Source organism: Adiantum capillus-veneris, chromosome 7 (assembly GCF_014529385.1).
Source record: "Adiantum capillus-veneris isolate H3 chromosome 7, ASM1452938v2, whole genome shotgun sequence".
Classification (NCBI taxonomy): Eukaryota; Viridiplantae; Streptophyta; class Polypodiopsida; order Polypodiales; family Pteridaceae; genus Adiantum; species Adiantum capillus-veneris.
Window position 1 is genome coordinate 155843592 of NC_140937.1, and position 10602 is coordinate 155854193.

General features: G+C 40.8%; 1 pseudogene; it reads right to left on the reverse strand.

Moving 5' to 3' along the window:
* Positions 1–1139: 1139 nt before the first annotated feature.
* LOC147454881 (uncharacterized) lies at positions 1140–8596 on the reverse strand (annotated as a pseudogene).
* Between the last annotated feature and the right edge of the window lie 2006 nt (positions 8597–10602).

Genomic DNA, 10602 nt, shown 5'->3' on the forward strand with positions numbered 1-10602 from the left:
ACTCCGATTAAGAAATCGATTATTGTTAGATAGAGCTCAAATTCCTAAGCTATATGATGCTTTGAATGTTGATTTGAATTGCACAAATTAGGGTTAATATATAGTATCATTTTTGCAACCAACCCTCGTTTGATGGATTTGAGACATAGGATTGGCCTAAATAGTTTTTTCTACCATCCTAGCAAGTTTGGTCACAATTGGGAATCATATGCTAGGTGAAATGCTTGAGATTGACTAGCGGCCAAAGATTAGCTTTCAATATTTTGGTGAATTTTAGAGAGTGAGTATTCGATTATAGTGCAAATGATATTGTTTTTTGAGATTCTGTCAAACTCTTGTTGCCTCCATGCCTTAGTTGGATCAACTATGCTCCTTGTAGTGACATTAATGTATAAAGTTCTCGTTATTTCTACAACAAGGCTAGACCGGAGTTACAAAACCCCTTTAATACAAATTAAACTAATAAAGAAGAAGATGTGTGCATATTAAATTGCATGTGTGAATATATGCATGTTTATGTTTGTCTGAATGTGCGTTTATGCAAGAATGTGAGAATGTGGGTGCCAAATACAAGTATGTATGTATAAGTATGTGTTTTTGTATTGATGCAATTTTCCTTTGTTGTGTGTGAGCGCACTTGTATGTATTGGAGAGGAGAGATAAAAAATTCTTCTTTGTCGACGTAGCTTTGGACATGAAGCCTCAACTTCCCAATCAAGGGAGTAATGGAGGCTTGCTATCCCTTGAAAGCTCCTTTGATATTTGGGTTAAAGCATGGGTTGGTGGTGCAAAAATTAGTGTCCTTGACACTTTTTGTGAGGCACTCTTGGATGGCGTTTTGTTGGCAGTTTTCAAAAGCCAAAAGATAGATATTCAATATTTCTAAAGGCTTCGTGCCAACCACTTTAACGGTTCTTGATTTACTCACAGGCAAGACTCTCTACCTATCCTTCAGCAATCTACGAGCTCCCTCCCTCCCTCCCTCCCTCCCTCTCTCTCTCTCTCTCTCTCTCTCTCTCTCTCTCTCTCTCTCTCTCTCTCTCTCTCTCTCTCTCTCTCTCCCCCTTGCAAGAAGAGGAAAAATTGCAGCAAGAAGTTGTAGAGGGACCTTGCGGACAATTTGTCATAAGGTTTGGAGACTATGGTCCAGGAGATCAAGATGGAGATGTTGCAGTAGGAGATTGGCCAATAGGTTGTGTCCGAGCAGCAGCCATCACTCGATTGTCACCTTTTGTAGAATGTCCATTTCAGTAGTTTGAGAGAGCACGTTCCGCACCAGCAACAACCTCCACACAATTGCCATGTTGGATGGCTGGCCATTTCTTGTGGTGTCGGATGTTTGGAAGAGAGGATTGTGCATGACCAGTCACCTCCAAGTACACTGCCAGGGCTCTGAGTACTTTTAGCAACATGCACAATACAGTCCACTTCATGATGACATGCCTCACAATTACCACAGGAGGGGAATACTCAGTCACAATTCGCCATGAAGGTAATCATTGGATGCGAGAATATTGGTCTATGATGAAAAGAGAGAGCCGTAGGAGACAACGAGAAAGTGATGCATCAGGTTCAAGGTCAACAGAAGATGTGAATTAGGTTTGCATGAAAGTCTCAAAATGCTGGCAGGAAGCAACAAAAGGCATGACTTGCGATGCTAAGAAAACCGCCTTTCAATGTCTAGACTGCCAGCTTTTAGACATTTGCATCATGCATATGAGAAGTCAATATTAGCCAATATTTGAGGCACAATTACTAAAGTCAAAGCATCCATGTCTCAAGAGGAGCTGAAGATTAAAAGAGCTGTCTGCATGATGTTGGTGAATAGTGAAGGAGATCCATCAAGGTCTATTAGCAACTCCAAGATGGCCAGATTTATTGGATTGCATTGGCAAAACTTTGTAGCAGCCAATTCACGGTTAAAACAGGCTGAGGCTGTGCATTTCTTTGCAATAATGTAGTCGTCAACTACATCAAAGTTCCACCATCACACAGGCGACAAAAGATCTTGTTTTTTCCTTTTGGTAGACTGAGACAAGAGTGTCGCCAAACAAAAAAGATGTGTGTCAAAAACGATTGGGCATAAAATCTTACATAAAACATCCAATACATTTGCTTGATGATTCACAGGTATGCTCCTAAAGTTTCACAGGTATGAACTTTGGATGTAGAGAAAAGTCATAGAGTTCCTTTCAAAGGTAGTCATGGAAGTACCACGATAGTAAAAAGACTCTCTAGGTTCTCTGATCTTTGAAAGAGTATAGAATACCTTGCAAAGGTAGTGTTGAAAGTACCGTGCGAGTCTAAATGGGTTCTCTAGGTACTCTGGAGGTAGAAAAAGTTCATAGAGTTCCTTTCAAAGGTAGTCATGGAAGTACCATGATAGTAAAGAGGATCTTTAGGTACTCTAGATCTTTGAAAGAGTCTAGAGCACCTTGCTAAGGTAGTCTTGAAAGTACCATAGAGATATTTTCAAAGGTAGTTATTTACCATGAGAGTGAAGAGGTTCTGTAGGAACTTTGGAGGTAGAGAAAAGTCATAAAGTTCCTTTCAAAGGTAGTCATGGAAGTACCATGATAGTATAAAGGCTCTTTAGGTACTCTAGATCTTTGAAAAATTCTAGAATACCTCACAAAGGTAGTCTTGAAAGTACCATGCAATTTCAAATGGGTTCTCTAGGTACTTTGGAGGTAGAAAAAGTTCATAGAGTTCCTTTCAAAGGTAGTCATGGAAGTACCATGACAGTAAAGAGGCTCTTTAGGTACTCTAGATCTTTGAAAGATTCTAGGATACCTTGCAAAGGTAGTCTTGAAAGTACCATAGAGTTCTTTTCAAAGGTAGTCATGGAAGTACCATGACAATAAAGAGGTTCTCTAGGTACTTTCGAGGTAGAAAAAAGTCATTGAATACCTCACAGAGCTTTTACTTTGATGGGTTTTACTTTGAAAAAATTATGAGCCTCTGATGGGTTTTATTTTTTCTTGCACAGGGAAAGCTTTACAGGAGGTTCAAAATGCAATATCCACACATCAAGATCCCACTCAGATGTTTTGAGGGATTGAAACCTGGTTTGTTCGTAAGTTGAAGGATCGCTACACGTGCTGCTGTATTGCTCATATTCAGATGATATATCTCAAGGAAGCATTCAATAACATGAGACACAGTAATATAGGCATGCACGGTGATGGGTGTGGCTGCATGTGTGCTATATGCTTGCCAAAAGAGGCTCCAAGTAAGTGTGAAGCTGCCACGTACACATACACTAGTGAAAGCACATTGGCTGAAAGTGTGTTATGTGCAAAACCAATAGACTCCACATTTCATTAGTTACCTTGCTTGAAGGGAGAATGTCCTCAATGTGGGTCAAAGAGATTAATGCTTTGTCCAAACAAAACGCTTGAAAGTGCAATCCAAATTTCTATTAAGGTGTTTGAAGACGTTGCCCAACCCATTCTTAAGGCAAGAAGCACAAGGATCTTCTGGTGAAAGAAATGGGAGGCAAGGATTTCACATCTTTTCTTCAAAAGCATCTAACTACTTACATCCGACACAATTTTATTGCCCAATGGAAATCTCAGCAGTTCAAAGATTGCATTCATAGGTTTCCTAGAGATGTAGTGGTCTCTGTTATTGACTTTACGAAAAATTACTCATTTAAGGAACAAAGTGAAATCCAGTCAATGCAATGGTACTCTTCACAAGTCACCATCTTGGTGCACATTACATACATTTGAGACGAAAAAGCCAGGTGTTAAAATATACACATTGTTACATTTTTGATGTGACAAAGATCATGACATGCTCCTTGTGCAACATTGCTTGCAGCTGCATAGTGTCTGGCTTCAAAATCAAGGATTCAACTTCTTGAAGCGGCATTGGGTGTGATAAAATGGATGTGATTTTCAATTCAAGTCATCTAGACCGTTCTTCTTTGTGTCATCTAGGCCTGGTTTTATTCCACCTCTGATGAAAAGTTTCCAAAAATTTGTTTCTTCCTAGTATTGAAGGTGGGTCATTATTTTAGGTACTACGGTTTGATTGGCATTGAAATGTTGTGGAGTTTATTTGCCTCTGGCCACGGCAAAGGGGAGCATGATGGGGAAGGGGCATTTGTTAAGAGGGCTTTAACACATGAGCAGTTAAAGCCTGATGCATGGCACATGAAGTGTGCCAAGGATGTTAATGGCTTCTTGAAGCATAAATTTAATGATGAAAGTGGTCACACAGGGGTGAATCGGATTTTTTGGGAGGTCCAAGCAACTGAGGTGCCAAGGGAGAATAAGTGGAACTGCAAGCTAGTTGAAGGCTCACGATCAATACACTGTGTCAATGGATACTCCAAGAGTGACAAGATTGCACTTCGTTGCAGACTTCTCTCTTGTTTTTGTGAATTTTGTATGTCCTAGCGTTGGAGGCGACGCTTGAACAACACACATGTTGAGAATTGGGAGTATCTAACCCTTGAGGCATTGAATGATGAGAATGCAGAAAGTGAAGATTTCAACGATGATGAAGGATCATATCTGCCGATGTATGGGGGCACCATGACACAATTAGTGATGCTCTATGCATCGATGATACCTTTACCACCATTGCCAATGAACATGGAGCTGACTTCTACCTTTTGAGGTGCTCAGAGGAGAAATACAAAACAACAAGAGCCTTGAGTGATTCCTAGGGAAACATACTTTCTGTAGGGAGCTATTTGGTTGAAAGGTACTAATACAAGCTAGTGGAAGTTGCCGAACATATCTATTACATACCTGCTAGTCAACCAAAAGTGCTTATGGCATCACACTCGGTTAGATTGATTAAGATACCCTTGGAACCCTTAGAAGGAGAGCCACATAAGTTCAAACTCGCTACAGAGGTATACAAAACTTTGTACAATAGTATGCCAATAGTGATATAGGTTGCTTCCCAACTAACTTGTAGAAGTACCCATAATGAGCTTCAAATTACCTTGCAGCTATTCCACAAGTGGTTTTTGTAGGAGCCTATCATAGGTTTCAAAACCTCTTGCAGGCCAATCCAAACAAGCACTTGTAAACGTTTTTGTCTACTTGAGTAACAAAAATAGCATTTCAATTCTGGAACACAAAGTACCAGTCTACCAGCCTAAATTACCTTACAGGTAATTCACAAGCACTTCTGTTAAAATATGTAGGAAACAAGCACTTTTAAAAGTTTGTCTACTAGCCCAAAGTACCTTTAAGGTAGTCCTCAAGTGGTTTCTGTATGTTAAGATATGTAGGTAACAAGCACCTGTAAAACTTTTTGTATGCCATCCCAAAGTACGTCATAGGTACTTTATAGGTCTGTCAGCACAAAGTACCTTAAACAAAGTCTACAAGTGGTATCTATAAGAAATTGTATGTGAAATTATGAAGGAAAAGGCACATCTAAAAGTTTTTTGTATGCCAGCCTAAAGTACCTTATACGTAGTCCTCAAGTGGTTTCTGTAGAAAACTGTATGTTAAAATATGTAAGAAACAAGCACTTGAAAAATTTGTGATCTGCCAGTCCAAAGTACCTTATAGGTACTTTACGGGTCTTCCAGCCCAAAGTACCTTACAAGTAGTTCATAGGTGGAAACGGTCTTAGACTATGTAGGAAACAAGGACTTGTAAAAGTTTTTGTATGCCAGCCCAAAGTACCTTATAGGTAGTCCTCGGGTGGTTTTTTTACATAACAATCTATTAATTTTTTGTATGCCAACCCAAAGTACCTTACAGGTAGTCCACAGGTGGCTTCTGTAGGAAGCTTTCTTAAAAAAAACTAGAAAACAATAACAAAATAAGAAGAATAACACATCAATGCTAGGACACTTAAACAGTCTTAAACTACTTGAATCAGAAAAATGACACTTCAATGCTGGGACACAAAGACAACGCATCCAACCAAAAGGAATATATTACATCTTCATCAATTTGACATCAAGTCATTACATGAGTTACAATGGCAATCAAAATGAATCCAAAAAATTGGTTTCCACATGGAAAGTAGCATATAAATATACAAGGTTCTGCCTCGGGTTTAGTTTAGTTACAAAAGGTACATAAAGGATCTGTCATCCAAAAAAAAGCAAGGGACATCATCTTCGCTTGCACTTTGTGAGCATGAGCTGCAGCCCACATAAGTACGCATCATATGATGTCTTTTCAAACCCTTTTGCAATTGTTGTGAATACATACTTGTTGTCATTAGTAGGTTTTGTTTTGCTGTTTGTGTCCGCCAAGGCACGATGATTTATAGCATGCTGCCACCCTTCCAGCCAAACCTTTAGATCTTTTGACAAGTATTGGCTGGAGTGGTGCTCAATACCAGGCACTATGATGTAAGTACCATGAGGATTATAATGACATTTATAGGAAATGTTGTCAATTAAAAGGACATTACAGGTATCATACCGCTGCAACGTCACCAAAAAATTCTGCAATACCTTGAAAAATGCCGGTCTTCCATCACCAAAATAGTAACTACCGACATCACATAACTGTTGTCCAATCCATCCATTAATATAGCTGTGAACCTAGAGAAAACATCTTTGAATTTTTGAGCCCACTCTGCTGATCATTGCATTGCTCCATATGTAGACATCTTGCACATGTCACATCCCATGCAATAAAATCATGTGCATCTTTTGGAACAAACAGGTACCTGCCATCCACCTCCTCATGCTTGACAAATGATGTAGCCTCAATATCGGGGACATACGAAGGGTCATACTTATTAGGTGTACATGTAAGACAAAGTACACCATTAAGATTTAATATGATGGCTGGCTGGGTTGGATCATCATATGGCAAGGAGGAGATAGATGGGGGAATGTACTTTTGGGGATCTCTGATGATGATGATTTCCTCTACGGGTAGCTTAAAGGTCCCCTTGAGTCAATATTTGACATAAAAGCGACAAAAACAAAGAGGCCGACAAAGAAGTTTCTTTTGCATTCAAAATCGAGAATCAAAGAATCTTGTATTACAGTTGAAGAGTCACAATTTCTTGCAAACTTGAGGCTTGGGGGTGGGAAACATTAGAAGGATTGCAGAGGGGAGTACTCTTTCTGGGAGTCTTCTTCATGGCAGGAGGTGGCTTGGGTGCTTCCCTCTCTCCATATCTCCATCTGCATGCTGAGCATGCTCCTTTGAACGTGTGGACTCCGAAGGTCTGTTCTTTTTGGAAGGTCCACCTATGTCATAAAACAACACATCAGTCCCATGTAGACATTGCCTAGAAGTTAACAAGTCCAATACCATTACCACTTACCATTGCCGTTTTTCTTGTGCTTCTTTGACACCTTCACCATGTCACTCAAAAATATGGGAAAATCTGAATTCTCATCACTAGCTACCAGCATCCACTCCCTCTTGCGCTATTGCCTCTGCATCGTCAACTGTTGCATCTTCCTTTGGACTGCTTTTGCTTGGTTGTGTCTCAACTCTTGCTGTCCTTATAGGGGGGTCTACCTTCACAGCTGGAGTACCCTCACTAGAGTCCACACTATCGGCTTCAGAAGTAGCTTGTAGCACAACCTTTGGCACGTCATCATGTATCGGTGCCACACAAGGAATATGGCCAGAACCTGGGCAAGCACAACGGTGAAGTTGAGGCTTGTGCAATCAGCAGATACTTGAAGGCAACCTGAACTGTTCTTGTATTTATATGAGATTTGGAGCAATGACAACCAACCTGTATGTAGGAGCATCAATTTAAGTGAATCTAGAATACTCCTCTTGCAAGAGGCGTCCGCACATATCGTCTCCGATCCAAGCCAGGAAGCAAAACACATAGCATGGTATGCATGGCCGCATGCTAGCGTGCATACACAAACCACATGGGAAGCCATAAATGCAAGAACACATGCAACACATAGTCTTGGAATAGAGATTGTAGCCTGCAAGTGGCTCAAGTGCTGGCCAGTTGTCGAAAGTAGTAACATTGTGTCACTAGCCTTCACCTGCTCCAACATGCTCTCACAAAAGTTGATCTGTTGCACACACGTACTCGATGCTTCCAAGTCAGTCACTTCTTTCTGCATGACAAATGAAGAACAAAAAACCCACAGGTGAAGGCTGTAAGTACCTTGGGCACTATTACCATGATAGAACTAAACAAGAGTGCAAAACCAAAGTATACAAAAAGAATAATTACCACATAAACTACCTTGGTTTCTACCACCTAACAGAAAAATAGCCATGTCACAAAAGAACCCCACAATAGAAAAAACTACCTTGTCAGGTAGGTTGGGCACTTGGCACCATAACAGAAATAACTGGCATGACAAAAAAATCCACCTAAATAGAAGAGAGTACCATGTCAAGTACCTAGAGCATTACCACATAAACAAAAATAATTGGCATGACAAAAACAACCACCTAAATAGAAGAGAGTACCATGCCAAGTACCTAGGGCATTACCACATAAACAAAAATCCTGCCTTGACTTGGTCGACACATACCTTGAGACGATCCACCTCATTTGTTATGTTCGAGCTGCTTGCATCGGCTTCAAGAGCTGTGAGTGCACTAGTTAGAGAAGCTATCTTGCCTTCAATCACCAAAAAATCAGGGTCAGTATCGACAGCTCCCTTCATGCTGGACCGCAATATCTGGAGCTCCTGTAATTTCCCCTGAGCACTGTGCGGATAAAGATCTCCCTTGTATCTCTACTCTGACATTATCCAATGTTATGTTCAAAACCTTTAATGCAACCCTTTTTGTATCCATAATCTGCTCCACCTGTGCTTTTACTTGCTGGCTTATGAAGGAGGCACTAACTAGAGAAGTGCTACCAGAAAGGAGAGCATTTTTCCCACTTTTTTGACTTGCCCCGACATTTTCAAGATGAAGGGGCTAAAGTGATGTCCCCTCATTGTTCCCCAGCCAATTCTTTACTTTCTTGTGAATGCCACCCGGAAGCTTCTTTGCAATGGTCCAAAACCTGTTCACCAAAAGCAGCCCATGCAACCTTTTTTCACCCTCTACCCGTAAGCAATGTTCAAAAAATGATGGCATTCTTGAAGTGGTGGTATTTTCCATTTCTTAAAATTTTCCACGTCCCCGATAAATTATTTGAAGGGAATAAATAAAACCTGAGAACTACTTCAAAAACCACCTAAAAAATCCCTTAAAACTGACCACCCTTTCATGCTTTTAGCCAGTTACAGTATCTCCCATCTTGAAAGCTTGAATGCCCAACTTAGTGGCCAACTCTATTGATATAAAGTTGTGAGTAGAGCTAGGGTCAAACAAGATGAAGGCATCATGATTACTTTTCCCCAAGCATAGGAGAGTGATGAGCCTTTGCAATAAGTACCCTCTTTTGGAGCTTCAACCATGGAAGCTCTAGGAGTGTCATTGAGTACATTTCTTTTGGGGCAAGAATGATAACCATGTCCTTGCTCCCCACACTTAAAGCATTTATGGTCTTTATGAAAGGCCTCTAATTTTTTGCGAGAGAGCTTATTTTTTACCTTTGTAAGATCCTTTCTTCTTGGGCCTTGTTGTTGTTGGTGCTGGTGTTTTTTTGGGAAGAGTTTTGAGCATTGATCTTCCCTTTAGCTTCATTTCGATCCTTGTTTTCCATGGGCTTGAAATTTCTTCTTGTCCCTTGTTGGAAATTGATCCTTGAAGCAACCATAGTGTGGTGGATGACTTCGGTGATAGTGCTAGGCCGTTGTGAGTTGACATACTCGGCCATTTCTTCAGGTAAACCTGCATAAGATTGTTGCTTTTTCTCGGCGACGTCTATCTTTTGAAAGATGGTAGCCTTGAGATGTAAGTCCCAAAACTTGTCCACATATTTGTGGATAGACTCGTTGAAGAGTAGCTTCAAACTTCACCATTCGGTGAGCACTTTGTCTTTGGAATCGCTTGCAAAGAATTGCTTCATTATGGAAACTCGAAGAGTATTCCATGTCTTTGGGGCTTCATCATTGCCATGAGTCTAGCCCACCATTGACGAGCCAATTTTTGGAAGTGCATAGCTACATGGTGTAGCTTGGAGGACTCTGTGAAGCCCTCGTCTCCAAAGGCCGCATGAAATTGTTGGATGAAGGCCAATAGTTTGTCTATGGCACCAAAGGTGCCATCATAGGTGAGAAAAGAGATACTCTTTCCTCCCTCTTTGCTCTTCTTGAGCTTTTGTGATCTTTGCCATGTAGGGTATGATTTGCGATGTCCTCCCTTCTTGTATTTTCTAGGAGAATAGCCATAGCTTTTGTTGGAAGAGGAGGAAGGTGAAGAAGAAGGAGAAGAGGGTGAACTCATTCTTTCCTTTTTCTTCCTTTGTTTCCTCTTTTCCCTTTTGGAGTGACGAGGAGAAGGACTATGGGTTGACCGTTTCCTATTGGGAGGAGTTGGCAATAGTCTAGACCGCCGTCTTCATGGAGCCACATCTTTAGAGGAACTTAGGGATTCACTTCTTTCTTGTTCTTTGGATTACTCCTCTCTTATGGGAGAGAGTCTTCTTTTGAGAGTCTCATCAAGAGGCCTCCTAAACTCTCTCTCCTATTGGAGAAGAAGGGAAATCCCATAAGCACGAAGTTGCTGGCAGGTAACTTCGGTTTGCAAAGTAGGGTTGCCCATAGCTTGATGCAAC